We start from the raw sequence: 15,890 nt of genomic DNA, 5'->3' as shown, positions 1-15,890 counted from the left end.
TCCCAGAGGCATTAAACAGCATTCTGTGGTCTGAAGTTAGTGCTGTTAAGACCACCCCAGATTCCTTGGAGGTACTTTCTGCACCCTGCAAAATCAAACACTGTGTCTTTTGTATATGAAATCACTGGAATAAGAAGTCACTGCAAAGTCCCTAGAGCAACCCTGTTACAGAGCACTACCCTTTGACATTAAATGTGAACACTGCAGAGAGACATTCTCAATATATATTGTACATATCAAGATCATATAAATCCAAACATCTAACATGATTTATAACTGAGGTAACTAATGCCAGAGTGATCCCTTTTCATTCTTGGCTTTAAATAGCACCACTACATTTAACGCTTCAGGAACAGAGTTTGAAGAACACTATAACCTTCAACTGGGCAATTTTTTGGAAGGACTTCCAAATTTCTCAGTATCTTTTAAGCAAGTCAATAAACCGCTTGACTGCATGTAACATCTCACAGGTAGAACATGACCAAGACTTCGAAATGCAGCAAAAAACAGTACTGACCTCGACAGTTGCACACTGAGATCTTGCTCACAGATTTCCAGGGGGGGTTAGCAACAGGTACAGAAAGTGACCCCGACCATGTGCTGTGGCTTTCCAGAGATCCTGCACAGGCTGCAGTGCTCCACAATGTAACTTAACAGAGCACTGCAGACAGCAAGGCCCTGGTCAACATCTTCTGAGGGTACATCAAAAATCCTCTGTGAACTTCCATTAAGAAAGAAGTATTCTTTTGTATTTTAATCAAATCACAGCTACGCATGACAATTGCATAACCATGATGAAGACATGCTTTCAGATCCACGCAGATTTGATGCAACATATAAAGACTGAAACATTGGCAAGTCTGCCTGAAGAAACCAGATCGTCTCTTGGAATAAATCCAAGTTCAGCAATAACAGGAGAATCATTTCAGCAGAGCATTGAAGAAGCACAAGCATTGGTTCATAAAGCAATGACTATTCTGTAAATAAAAAATAACATATGGAATAACGCAAATATTTGAGAGAAAACCCAACTTAGGGCGCATGTGTGTTTCTATACTCCCAGCCAGCCAGCATGATAGTTCTTTACTAGCAACTTCATCTTCAATATAAATCATCTGGAAGCATTAGAAAAGCAAACAGCTTAGCAGTTCCATCGTTTTGCCAGGAGGCAGTTCTGCTTATAAAAATCAAAAGTCACTTGAGCATTAAATTGCATTTACTGTACCTATGAAGCTACTTCATGGACTAGCAAATGGCACAGAGGGACAAACCACACGAAGGCTGCTTGCTGTAATGTACTTGCAGTAATAACTGATGCACTAGTTAAAATAAATACTAGCAAATGTGTTTTCAGGATAATTTGTGTCACATAGCAAATAGGAAGTCATTGGGACAGCCATTACTTCTCCCACACGAAGATTGGGTGAAACACAATTTTCCAATTTTTTTTGTTGTGACAGCAGAAGGCCCCATAAATGTATAACTTTGTATTCCATTTTCAGCAGACACAAAGCATCTCAATAAACATTCTATACCACCTCCTTCCCTCAGTCACTTTCTTCCCTTGCCACATCCAATGATCCTGAATGGCATGACCAACTTCTGACTGAAAAGGTCAGGGGATGTCACACAGATAACTCCCTCAAATGTCCTCTTCTAACTAAGAGGTACTGAACATTAGCAATACAGAACAGCAAGCCCATTTAGTTACCAACTTGTCTCATATTTGTTCTTCAAATCTACGTTCACATATTTCTTCTTTATCTTTCACTTATTTAAGTGAAACCAGATATTTCTCCCCTTATTTTTTCCTGAGTCAACCACTTTTTCTAAACCTATACACAAATCAGCCTCATCTCCAGCCATGCTGTGAGTAAGTTGTGGGGAAAACCCCATAGAAAGCTAGGTCCTAATACAGCCAAATATATTTGCTTAAAAAAACCCCACTCCAAATGCACAAGTCAGGCCCTCAAAAGTCCATACACTGCAAATAAGTAGACTAGCTGTCACCAAAGAGATATCCTTCCACGTATTTTGTGTGTATGTGGCTTTGTGTGTATTCATGAGTGCAAACTACACTATTTCTCAGTTCCTACTATGCAAAAAGATACTGTTATTATGGCTGGATCACAGTTTTGGAGTAAAACTGTTCTGCTTGCTCACTTTCTTCTCATGAGCTCTGGAGACAATGACAGCAAATTGAGTTCCAGCTGCCTGTGTGAACAGAGGCAGGATCTGGCCACAACCCATTCCTTACTTGCTGCAGGAGAAAAAGAGGTCCAGGACAGATTCACTATCTCAAGGGCCAAACCCAGAAAACAAGCTGCTAGCTGAAATGCAATGATCTAGGAAATGACAGGCAGGAAAGATGAGACAGCTCATTTTAGCAGCTACTTGAAAAAAGCTTCTGACATCAGATATCTTATTTCATAGAACTCGAACACATACAACTCCTTTTGGGTAAAACATTGAATGGAAAATGTCATTGAAATTACTTCTAATTTCAAAATGCCACCACTTCCCTTATTAGTACTAGATAGAATATTTCACCAACCTACTGATTTTTATTGAACCTGACCATTGGTTAGTAACACCTGTAAATGATACATATTTTCATAATGCAAAAAATTTTGGCACAGAGTAAGTACATATTCCTCATGGAAACACTATAAAAACATGAAGCTTTAGTTGTTCTATACCAGCAACAGATACTCATAAAATGAATTTTGTTACATAAAATTATTATAATCAGTGTAATTAAATTAATGATTAAAATCCTTCATGCTTAATCTAAAAAAAAAATCTTAGCTAGTTTAAATGATAATCAACCTGTCAGCAAGTATACCTTGGCTAAGATCCTTTTTCACCTATGCATTGCTTTATTGGTCTTCAGAAAATGCCACTTTGGCATGCATTTGTCAAACTATTGCTCTTTATTTCTGTCCCTAGAAACTTAGCCAGCAATACACACGCATATCTCATGCATCTCAAGTTCCAGCAGCTGAAGAGGCTGAAGCAGAACCAAATGTTCCCTGTGATCAGACTCCCATAACTTCCAGTTACTTTCTTTTATTTCCCTTTAATTCTGACCTTCTTTCACATTTCACATACATACTAAGTTCAAACTTCCATTATTTTCTGCCTTTTTCAATCATAATTCATCAGACAGGAAAATACAAAGATACGGTAATTGCTCCACCATGAAAATACTCCTTAAAATATTTTAAATTGCTTCTAGTTTTATAATAAGAATTGTTTGCTTTGGCTCAAACCCACCCCTCTCCCCCCCAACATAATTCTAAAGTTCAAAAGAAAAACAATTTAGAAATACTTGGATGAAAATAGAAGGAAAATCACTGCTATTCTTCAGCATTTCTCCACTGAAATCTAAAAATAATAGGTCAAAAGACCAAAATACCTCCAGTTTCACAAACTTTATGTAGCCTTCTCAAATAAACCCTCCAGAGTTCAACATCTGTTATTGAACTACCTAGAACATTATCTATCAATTTTTTGGTAAAGAGGGGGGAAAAAAGAAAAAAAATGCAGCAATTACTAGTCCACACATCATCCATTAGTAAGAACATGATTCTTTCCGGTTATTTGGTCTGAGATTATAAATCTTTTTGAAAAATATATCCTTGTTAAATGCTATCAATCTGGTATACTTAAAAGACAAATAACAAGCTCTAATTGAAGTAACAAAATAGGATGGAAGTTTGGAAATCTAAGGCAGGAAGCCCGGGTCTAGATAAAAGGATATGAAGCACAAAATCTCCTTGAGATTTTCTGAATTAAGAGCAACTTTGTACCTTCTAGCAAAGTTTCAGTGGTGCACAAATTAGACATGTTTTTTGGTGCTAGCCAAAGAGAGTTTTAGAGATCTATCATACATACAGCAGAATTTCTGGCTAGAACAAAAGGTAAAAATCAACCTTGAAGATAATCCAGATGACTCACCTGGAACTGTCATCTTCTTCTGATTTAGGCAGGGATTTACTCCCCAAAATCTAACTTCCTCTCTATTTCCAGACCCTGCAGGCACAAAACTTTAAAAAAAGAAGACAAATATCAATGAAATCTGATACTATGCTTCAGCACTGCAGATACTTAAGGAAACTGCCATAGAAGCCTGACTGTTGTGTGCAAACCATCTGCAATTACTTTGCCTCTAAATGATGGTAGATGTTCTACCTCCTCATGTGTAACTCTACAGTAGCACCACTCTAATTATCCCTAAAGATTAACTGCATGATGACACACTACAGTCTTCTGCTGACATAAAGTTGAGAGAAATTTTTGAAAGCTGAGAGTACAAATCTGAGAAAGAAAAATGCTGTTCCTCTAGCCATGCACCATAAACAGGTATTTCTTCTGAAATTTTCAAGACAACTTATTCTACACGTCAACTATAGCAAGGTAACGGCCTAAGCAGGAAGGCTAAGACTCCACAGGGGTCCAGATGGGCACATTTCACTTACTCTGCAATTCCCAACAATCGCAAAGAGAAATGAAAAAAAAAAAAAAAAAAAAAAAAAAACTCCAAATCATTAGAACTGATCAATTACCTTCAAAACAAGCTTTAGAAGAGGTTTTTTTTTTTCTGATGGGAATGACAAAACCCACCACATAGAGCAGACAACTGTGTGATGGTCAGGAATACTTCTGAAAGGGTGTTCAAGACAGGCAACAGCAAACGGATAAATTGCCCAGAGCAGAAAAAAATAGGTTTACTCTTGAAGGACATTGGTGAGCTCAGCACTGGACTGCAATGATTCATGTGAAACTGGTGACAGATATTAAGCCAAAACATGAGAAAAGGAGAAAAAGGCAGTTAAACTACTGAGACCAGAGATCAAACAGATCAAAGGCAGCTACTTCTTCAGAAAAGACTCTCTTCTTTTTTTTTATTTATAACTTTGCTCTCTGCTGTGAAAGTTGCATGAGTGTGTGACATTAGAAATTTTGTCATAACCTAGACACAAATCATCCAAAAGAGCAGAAAATACATCTGAGAAAGCAGGTACCTTACATTTCATGCCTATCACCATAAAATATACACTGGGATAAATGATGTGATGACATGCCATGACTTCTTCAATAATTAAAGTAATTTCATATTTCCTTTCATTCTATAATGCAAACTTTGAAAAAACTGTATCTCTCAGAAAGCTATTTCATATGATTAAAGTTATGTTCTGCTAACAGGTTCTCTTCAAAGACAACACAAACAGCATGAAAATATCAACCAGCTGGGGAAAGTGTTAAAACTATGAGTCTGGCTCTTCCTAAACTTAGCTTAACTCAATTTATTCACATTGCTTCTTTTCTTCTCCCCTTTCTTCCACAAAAGACCAAACAAAATAATGTTCACAGTTTTAACCACTTGGAAGTAAAACAAAGCACTCGTTGGAGGTTGTGTAAAAGCAAGGAGATGGACTAAGTGAATGTGAGTAGTGCTCAGAGGATTTTTTTGTTCAAAATTTATCAAACTGAGTATATGGCACACAGAAAGCACAAGTAACAAGTTCATGCTGAATCAAAGGCTATTTGGAAAGTGCAATCAAAACCAGATGAGAAGTCGTGGATAAGGAAGAGTTAATTTCTGGCATTGGTATGAATTTTGGAATGGTATAAAAGATCAAAAAGAAGCTATAGACTAGTAAGATTATGACATCTCTACTTCCCCAAAATGAATTGAACATCTCCCTAAGAATATAACTGGGTATTACATGGACTTCTACTCTTAGGCTAGGCATCAGATGTTAGCCACAAATTATTCCTTATGACATCTATGCTTAATACAATTTAGCAATGCTGAGAGACAGCCAAAATTATTATGCAACAGAATGCCCACTCTGATGGGAAATATTTTTAACACTTAGATGAACAGAAAATCTTGAAAAAAGAAAAATAAAAGAAAAAAGAAAAACAGAGGAAAAGAAGAAGAAAAGAAGTCGGGCTGTATCAGATAAGCAATTTTCTGTCAGCTTTATAGATTATAAGCAGTGTTTTGTATTATAGCTAAGAGTAAAATGACTTGGTGACCACATTTATTTGGATAATTCTTGAGGCTGATGTGACTCAAATTCATGGAACTAATTTGTCTGGATAACAGCTTTACAAAGGTTCTGAAGAGTCTAGACATTTTCACTGTGGGAAAAAAGATGCACAATCCATTTTATACAAACTTTAAAAATAATATCCTGCAGTCATCCTGTCATATTACAAATTGTACTTCTAAAGTCAACAGCAGATAAACTAAAGTATTTGAAAGTAGCTGTGTTTGTACGACACTGGAAGGTATAATGGGAAATGGAAACAGCCTTTGGTTCAACTATTTTGCAAGAAATGATGTAGCAAAGAAAAAGATCAGTTATCTCCAGTGCTATAGACTCCACACAACTTAATTTTTAAGGCATGTGAAAATTTTACCTAATGATGATATATGATATACGATATGAAAAATAAGCTATTTTTCGAAGAACTACTTAACTATGTCATTTCCATCCACACTGATTGAGGCTCAGGCAGAAGAAATGCAGGATCCATGAGAATTCTGAGCACTGTTTCTAGCAGTCTAGCACAGCTTGACTAACTGGAGAAGAAGAAAAAAGGAGGCGAGGGAAGAGGCAAATATTGTATTTGAGTTGCACATCACTCTCTACCACTATAGGTATAATTTTAGCTTACAATTAGGTTTTAAAACTTACATCTAACATACTTTGGCTTTACTCCACTGTGGCCTGCCAAACTATTTTCCAAAACTAGTTTAACTAGAACTTTTTCAAACACTGCTGCCAAGATATTTAAGCTCCAGAACAGGAGGAAAAGGAAGAGTCAGCATTTATTTCTTTTAAAAAGTAAAAAAAACCCACCTGATTCTTTATCCTCAGTCCAGAAATTCAAATTTATGCATAACCAAAAAGACTGAAATCCCTTCAAAATTAGGGCTTTGTTATAAAAGCACTTGAATTTACTACAGATTGTAGCCACATGGCACAATTCTCTCTATAAATAGTTTGAGCCCCAGTTAGTGAAACAAAAAACTTTTCAACTGTGCTAAGATAAAAAATATCTCTGCAATTATTCATACTGCAGTAATACTCAGCTCAGAATCAAGGCCTTAGAGCTTAATCTAAGAAAAATCAATAGTATGAGAAAAGTGGAATTAAACAGTGAAATGTGCGTTCAACAACGAATGTGAAATGTTCAACATTTTCCATTACACAGCAAACAAAACACTTTCCAGCACTGTCTTTACACTTCCCTCTTTTTGGCAAAGCCTCATGGAGATGGATATTCCCTTTCTGCATGGAGTCACATGGCAAAGACAAGGGGTAAGGGGTACAAGTTATTCCTGGGGAGATTTCAATTAGACACAGGAGGACAATCTTTCACAAGAGCATTCAGCCATTGGAATAAGTTCCCCAGGGAACTGCTGGATTCCCCAGTGTCGGATGCTGTTAAGATTCAGCTGGATGCGGTGCTGGGCCATCTTGTTTAGACTGTGCTTTTGCCAAGAAAGGTGGGACCAGACGATCCTTGAGGTCCCTCCCAAACTGGTATTCTGATTCTATGTTTCCATCAGTGGAAGATCCACAGTCAGCCTGGAACAAGACATTCCCTTCTTTGGGTACTAAATTTCACATGTGCGCACCAAGAACAGTCCAACGAAAAACCTTTTATTTGATTTAGACTTCATGTTGTCATACTTAGCTCAATTTTCATGGAATACTGCCAAGGAAGATAGAGATGGGTGATAAAATGTGCTGAAAAATATCTTTTTTTTGACCATTACCACCACCAAAGAGTGAATGAATGCATCAGTCTCAGAGCTTGGAGAGCCACAGTGGGACTAGCTGCTGAACTGTCAACAAAACAGGTTTTGAAGTGGTATCAGAAAGAATGGGAGAGTCATGTACAACAACAGAAACTCCACCAGTACCACAGTGCAACATTCTGATTGCAGCATCTACAGGCAGAGCCGAGTTACCCTTGGCACATTTATACCAGCATTTTCGCTCAGATGCATATTTTCAAAGATATTTTCCCTGTCATACAGACAATTCAATGTGCCTTGGTTCAGTCCATGGAGCAATCCTGAGATATCCTTTTGTATGAAAGAAAATTTGGATATGTATTCCGGAACAGCACCTAGTACGCTCCAAGTGGTAATGGAAATTCAGTCTGTGAGACCAGAAAAAAACTAACCTGAAGTCCTCCCAATTCTCCCACACATAGCAAAATGTAAGTGGCGTGGTCAGTGAACCCACTGCATCAGTTTTCCTCTACAGCTTCATTCCTGCAGAGCTGCACCAGTTGCTGAAATAGACAATGCCACTGCACACAGATAATACTGAATGCTAAGGTGCAAAAGTTGCAGGCTGGTCTGCAACCCACCTGAACACAAAGGTGCTTATCAGACAGCTAACCTCTGTGCTGCCATTGCTTCATCAGCAGCTATAGCACAGTTGGAACTAAAACCTCAAACCAGCATTTTCAAAATAAGTGGTGTACCCTAACTGGATGCTTGCTCCTGCATTCTTCCCTTGGGCCAACATAAACATTTCTGTGGCTGAAAAAAGTGAATTAAACTGGGGGAATTAAACCACAGTAACACTGAATAGGTACTAAGTCAATTTTGAACCAGATTGGTTTCCCAATAGAATTTACTATAGAGCTGCACAAGTTCTTGTACCAGCACTACTGCAGGGTAGGCATGGAGAAGGATTAACTGCTGTAGGCAAGACTTAAAATATTTCAACTCTTTTTGGTGCAACCATAACTGAGTAAGGAGAAGATTATTCTCAAGGAAGGCTACAAAAGTCTGAATGGCAAGATTAAAGTCTAGAATGTAACACTGCAGCAGCATTGATGATGCATGACTCATAACAATGTGTAAAATCTGATCCCATCACTGGTAGAAACACGTGCAAAAGACAAATCCATTTTAAGTAAACTTGGACAATTCAGTTGTTCAGCACACAGTATTACTGGTACATCTTAAGGAAATAGATATATTTAGAGAATAACGGTTACAAAAGTTACTTTAAGTCTTACTCCATTCCAAGTTCTGTGAAATGAATTGAACACTGACACCACACCCTGCACCCTGATGTGACATTCACTGATGGGAAGGCCAAATTAGCTTCTGACTCCAAGTTACGCAATCTGAAATACGAAAAGCATATTAAGGATACTACAGAAATAATACAGACACTAATAGTTCTGCATTATTTATACAAAAACACAGCCTAAGTTCTATTTCAGCATGCCTGATTTTCAGTGTACCTACTCTTATTTCAGTGCAAACTGTAGGAAAAAGCAGCTAAGAAAGACAAGGACAGCAATCTATAGAGGCTGCATTTGTATAGGAGGGATTTATTTACTCTCTTATTTCAATCTTCTGTTTCCACAGTTTCTGGAGAAGACCATTATGAAAGCTCATCCCCACCACATGCTGAGATAGTCTTAATACGTGAACTTGGAATTCAAGCAGGAAGTACTGCTAAATTCTAGGGTTCATATGTCTAAATCCATACAAAGTAGACTTCTTCCCCTTCCCTTCAGTTATAAATTTCTTATTGGTAACTGGTTCACAGGGCTTAGCACATGCCTTTTTAGTACACAGTATATGCCTCAGTATAACAAAAGGGCTGTGGCAGGCATACAGGCTGTTCCTTCTTCCCACCACCCAAAAGCAAGCTGGTACATCGTACAAGCTTGAAGACACACACAGACAGCCACTCCTCACTGTGCAGCCTGGTGCAGGACTGTATTCTGAAACATCACCTTGAGCACATATTGTTTTACATTTTGCAACCTTGAGTGGGATTTTAACTCTATTGTTTCTCTCTTGGTCTGAAGCATATCCCACTCCTCCAATTCTTGAAGGTTGTTACAATATCAAATTTCACCTCTTCAGGCAAGAAAACATAGTTTTGTAATGGCTCCTACCTCAGAGTCTGTTTGCAGAACCTTATCTTTCTGTTCTACCCACTAATTTACCCAATTTATCAGCAATAATGAAACAAGCCAAATACATTTCAGCAGAACTGTATCAGTCATGAAAAATGCTGATGTCAAGGACTTCAGTATTTCTGATGGGGCAATCTAAACTTTCCCTTCCTGGGCCTCCAAAGCAGAAATCCATGACAAAATAGTCAGCCTTATGCAAGTTCCCTGTCTGACTCAGTTTCAGATCAAGGGAAACAACTTCTATAGCCTATCCAATTCACAGATTTATTTCCCAAGTAAGTTTTGTGGAGACTTATTTGTTGTAGTTCCTGAAACCCTGCTTTCTAGGTTTGCTAAAAGAAATGCAAAAGTTCTCCACACTCAAGCCAGCAGCCATGCTAGTTGTTCAGGAGAACACCACAGAAGTAGCACTGTGAATTGACTTGCTTTATACCACCATCTCAGGTCTTCCTTCAGCCTTTGGATGGGTTTTCAAGGGGGTGTTTACTATCAAAGAAGATTCTACATATAGCACTTGGAAGCGTGTCTCCAACTGCTCCAACTTTCCCTTTCAACTCAGATGATGTTTTCAAGGGTTTGCAGTCTCCTCCAGCGAGGTGATGAAATTCAAAGTCACATATGTTACATGCCCTGCTGTGTGTTTCCAGAGTCCTGTTTCCCTGAGCATAGAAGGAATGAAAGTACCAGGAGAGCTTCTTCGCTTTCAGTTCCAGGTTTCTTTCCAGCTACCCCAAGCTGCCCCTCCACAGAACACTATGAGCAACATTCACATCACTCTGTTTTTCTGCTGCCTTTCTGCCATTTGCAAACAGCTGCAATGAATCCAACTCACTGTCTAACTGTGTGCTATCAGCAATGCCTGTTATCAAATCCTTAGAAAGTATACAGAACCCTGAAAACCACACTTCTATTAGCTAGGTTTCAGCCAAGCTAAAATACTGTATTTCACTGCTCTTTTATGTAGATTAAAGGAAGATACTTATCACATTCACCATTCTCTACAGGAGGAATTTGTACCAATCATCACATAGCTGTTTGGACAAATATGCTGTAATATTGCCATGTGTTTTCATGAAAAAGCACAAGGAAATAGTTCTGAAGAAAAAAAATTTTAAAAGAAATTCTGATAGCTTATAATAGTGTACTAATAAATGCAAATGAGAGTTGAGATAGTGTTTGGGATGGGGAGGGAATACAAAAGATATTTGCCACTTTGGTAATTTCACTGGTTCTACGGAAATATTCTCTATTTACAATGCCAAACAGAGATCAGAATCAGGTCAAATATGCAATAGAGGAGCTACGCTTATAGTAAGGATGTAGCAGATTAAAAGTAGGAACTATCCAAAATTCTTCATTCAGAACCATTTCACACACAAATCATTTACCAAGCCAGTCTAGAAGACCATCACTAAAAATGCACTTGGTGAGTGTATCTTCTTGTTTGAGAAGTTATTAGTTTCTTTAGCTCCAGTCCAAAGGAATGAAACTATGGAATTGAACTCTACACGACTTCCTTTGTTGCAGGAAAAGAATGATTCTAAATGCCAAAACTTACTTCAAAAGTTTGAGGGATACCACAGTCATGGTCAAAGTTTTTCAACTAATGCTTTCTTCAGTGACAAAGATGGTCTAAAAGGAAGGGAAGACAAAAATCAGAGGAAATAAGAGAAATTACAGTATGTTTTACAGCTATGTGGAGCATATTGAATAGTTTCTTCCAATGGCAGTACAATTGAAGCAGCTCACACTGCTCAGTCTGTTCTCTCTTCTGTGTCCGTTCCTTAGTTGCGGCTGCACAGCCATGTGTGTGGCCATTCCAACTGGAATAGGGAACTGATCCTCATTCAAAAGTATCTCAAGAAAAAAGATTAATGTTTCCTAATCCAGTTCATTTCACAGAACCACAAACAGCTGTGCAGGCACAGAGGGATGGTTACAGGAGCAGGAACAAGAGATAGCAGCTCTCAGGGAGCACAACATAAGAGTTCCTTATGCTGATACAGCTTCAGTAAGAAATGTACAAATTGTACCTATGAGCTCACCCAGGCCTGGAAAACTACTTGTTTCACAGAGCAGAGTGGATACATTTTAATTAATTTCAATGAAGGAGTGTAAACATTCACTTTATATTATCAGAAAGCTAACAATTTATTGTGTGTGAACAAAAATGCAACATAAACAGTATTTTACCGCAAATTCTGCTCATTTTGCATCTGGTTCATTGAACTAAGTGCAACCCATCTGTTACCATACAGGACAGAAAAACTGTCAAATAGGAAAAAAGCCCCTCTTATTTAATACAAATCTAAAATTATTTGCTTAGACAACCAATGAAGTGGAGTATAGAGGCAATTAAACACTATAGAAGGCTTTGCAGAGTACTGTAAAATTGCATTAAGGTTTGTAAATGTTTATAACTTGGACAATTAGGAATACAGAATGGGGTTATTAAGTCTGATGTTGAAACTAATTGCTTCAGAATAAGACACATGCATAAATTAAAAAATAAGTTTCAACAGTCTAATAAACTGTTTCTAATAGCTGGACATTGCATGGGAGACTGTAAAACATTCTGGACCGGACACTCAGAAGCACTGTTCCACTAAGGAATAAACGTTGAGACAATTAGAACTGATTTCCTTCACTTAGAGGAAGTACATTACAGGGCTGATTTTTCCCTTTCAGTTTCTTCTCTATCTACCATGCAAAATCCACACAATGAATCCCCATTGCTCTAAGACATTCATTCTACCTCACAGCAAGTGATAAATTGCTACCACACAGTATTTTTCAGTATCAGGCTCTACCATGATGATGAAAGTTGCATTTTCATGGGACAAATGGGATGTCTCCAAATGATATGCTAACATCTACTTTTTAACTCCTGAGAACTTACTGTAATTGTGTTAAAAATGTAAAGGAGTCTCAGCAATAGCTGGTTGACATAATTTCCAGAAAAAGATTATACAGTTTCAGAGGTTGGACATTCAAAACAGAGCAGGAAAAACTAAACAGACATGGAGAAATGAACAAAAAGCAAGACTGCTAGGAAAGTCATATATTACTATTACATTGTAATTGGAAAACCTACAATAAAAATAAGCTGTAACATCCAAATGTATGATTTTTGGGAGTACGTGTGTTTGGGGAGGGCAGTGGAAGATCACAGATTAGTCTTGTAGTAGTTTGAAAACAAACCAGTGGGAGGCACCAAGTCAGAATAACAATTTAATGGGGAAAATTAAAGAAAAGGGAAAAAAAAAAAAAAAAAGACTAAAAGAAAACACTGGTTCAAACTGACAGAGTCAAGGTACAACCTGAGTCCCTGTTAGGCAGGGTGGTGGTAGCAGTCTGGTAGAATGGTGGCTGCAGTCCTCTGAAGCGGTGATCCTGTAGAAAAAAATGGTCTGTTCTTCCTCAGAAAGTCCAGTGGTGGCTATGTAGCTCCTGTCCTCTGGAAATCCAGTGGGAAGGGTGTCTCTGGTGTTCAGCGTCTCAGATTATATCCACGATGGGATGCTTGGTTCCTCCCTCTGGGTGGAGCATCTCACAATGGGATAATGAGTCATGAGGCCAAGTGTTGATTAGGCTCATTAACAGAAGATAGTCCGGAGGGAGTTATCTCTGAGTTATGAGGCAGGACAATGATGGGCCATTAACAGAAAGATAGTCTGGGGGGAGGAGGCAAGGAAACACTGCCCCACCTGATTTCAACAGCTCATGAGGATGGTAATAGAATAGACTGCAACCCAGGACAAGTCTGCATGATGATCTTGACCTAGAGCATCCATGAACTCAGGTTCTGGTGTGACTGTCATGCACTTGGGCAAAATAAAATAATTGTTGCTAGTTAGGAAGCAATTTTTAACTCTGTATTGTTTTTAGATAATAAAATATAATAAAGGAAGAAACAGAACACATCAATTGTGAAGTCACAACACTTTCCATATAAAACATACTTATGAACAAGTGACTCCTGCAGAAGTATGTTTTTAAATAATTTTGGTGTCCAAAGTATGCAGTTAAATAATTTTGGTGTCCACTGTGGGATTGTTCTAACCTATTTATTTTGTTGTCAAGGAAATTCCTGATAGCAGGTCAGCAAGAGTAAAACCAAAGACCACAAAGTAAGGTCTTCTTCCTAGTGTTCTGAGAATACATAAGCAAGCCAGCTCTGAATGTTTAACTTATAATACATTTAATTTTCCTGCAATTTTCCATAGACCTGATACGGTGCAGCACAAGAATTTATGCAGAATGTGACTGAAAACCTAAAGCTGTCAGGTGACCTGGATCTACCGCATGTCTTAAACAAACCTGTTCAAACTCTCAGGAGCAAACACCATGTGAAGCACCGTTGCTTCTCTATGCAGCATCTCATCTTCAGCTACAACTACCATAGAGAACCTCACAGCATTCTTTTCTCATGTAACTGGCATAACACAAGTTTGCCACTGCTCCACCTCTGAACACTCGAAGAGATCTTTCAAATCCAATGGTCTCTCTCATTTTTTTCCAACCATGTACTCCCCCGAGCAGAAAACCATAAAGTTATTCTATACAAACTGATGTCAGCATGAAGTATAGCAGTCTCTACTGCACTGAAAAAGAAGTTGGGAAACAGCAAAAACAGCACACTGAGAATATGAGGAACAGCAACTCACCTTTGAGGCTTCCTTGGGAGGTATTTTAATCTTTTTTCATAGTAACTATTCAGGCCAATTTGGGGTTGGGATACTGAATAAAACGAACAGAAAGGATCAGATACTTGTCAAAGGATGGCAAGGACAGGTACACAGGCTACCTTAAAACAATGAAAACTTCAAAGCAGGTCGGTTTGATACAACAGGAAGTCTACTCATAGATGGTGTTTTATGCAACACTAATTTCTATTTCTCTGGACTTCTCCATCTGACAGTGAATATTATAATTGTAAGTTTCATAGTATTTTTAACCAAGCACCATGTACTTCTTGGTAATTCATATATTTGAATTTTTAATATTGAATCTTTTTACTGATCTAGTGTGAGATAAGTGCATTTTTTCTCTTACCAGTTTGCCAGCATAGCAATTTACCTAGGGCATACTCATGCCTTATTGAAAAATATTTTTTTTAAAAAAACCAAATTCACAGATGTAGGAGGCACCTTCTACAACAGGCCTCCAGCTCAGGACTTCCCTCTTTACTCAGGATGAGGCCTTGTTATGCCTGTAGAACAGGCCCTATTTATCAAAAAGTGCCCAGGGCCCCTCCTTGAGTCTTTGTAAAGAAAGAGGGTGAGCAGAGATTGGTAAACAGTGCATAGAGATAAGGCATCGAGATTTTCTAAAAACATATTGCTGAGGAAAAACAACAACCACAGAACATACAAATTACTACACACATATTATTGCACATAACAAACCTGATGTTTCAAGATACTTCTTCAGTAATACCCTAAAAAGTTCTCCCTCTCTTCAAATCCTTGCATCAAGGATAGAGCAACTAAATTCTGAAACTGATTGTACTCAAATACGTACCACTACTTTAAACCTTAGACTGTCATTACAAGGATCAAAATTATTGCCTAGTCATCTAAACTACTGCTTCCAAAAAGCACACTGAAGCACTGTACCTTTGAAAAGAATCACAAATGCGTGCTAACTCTATATATCCACAAGGCTTTCATCTAATTCACAGTGCTGAAAGTCTTTCATGGCAAGTCACATCCCATTGTTTTCTCTCAACTGCATGAGGGTCCAAAAACATTTGAGGGTAAAATAAAATCAATAGCAGACCAAATCATTCATAAACAGTGTATTTGGAAGAATTAGTTTAGGTCCTCATGGGAGTAATCAGATATCTTGATGATATCCAAATGTTTCAATTTCCTTAAATAATATGGAGATGTTTCTCAGTCTAAGGA

The 15,890-nt window shown here is 37.9% G+C and overlaps 1 protein-coding gene across 8 annotated transcripts in view; it reads right to left on the bottom strand.

The window, feature by feature from the left end:
• Nucleotides 1-15,890, bottom strand: part of SLC7A2 (solute carrier family 7 member 2) — a 55,188-nt gene that overhangs the window by 32,620 nt on the left and 6,678 nt on the right. For 4 of the 8 annotated variants that reach the window (XM_032109084.1, XM_032109085.1, XM_032109083.1 and 1 more), the window contains exons 3-4: nt 11,540-11,613; nt 9,064-9,174 (exon numbers count right to left, since the gene is read on the bottom strand). The exons of 1 other annotated variant lie outside the window; for it this stretch is intronic. The gene's annotated coding sequence lies outside the window, so the exon portion shown is untranslated. Of the gene's footprint in view, nt 1-3,960; nt 4,054-9,063; nt 9,175-11,539; nt 11,614-13,301; nt 13,343-15,890 lie in introns of those variants that run through there. 3 more of the 8 variants (XM_032109088.1, XM_032109086.1, XM_032109090.1) reach the window with 3 other exon arrangements.

The sequence above is a fragment of the Corvus moneduloides genome, chromosome 5, assembly GCF_009650955.1.
Source record: "Corvus moneduloides isolate bCorMon1 chromosome 5, bCorMon1.pri, whole genome shotgun sequence".
NCBI classification, from domain to species: Eukaryota; Metazoa; Chordata; class Aves; order Passeriformes; family Corvidae; genus Corvus; species Corvus moneduloides.
This window is presented reverse-complemented; position numbering and strand designations above follow the sequence as displayed.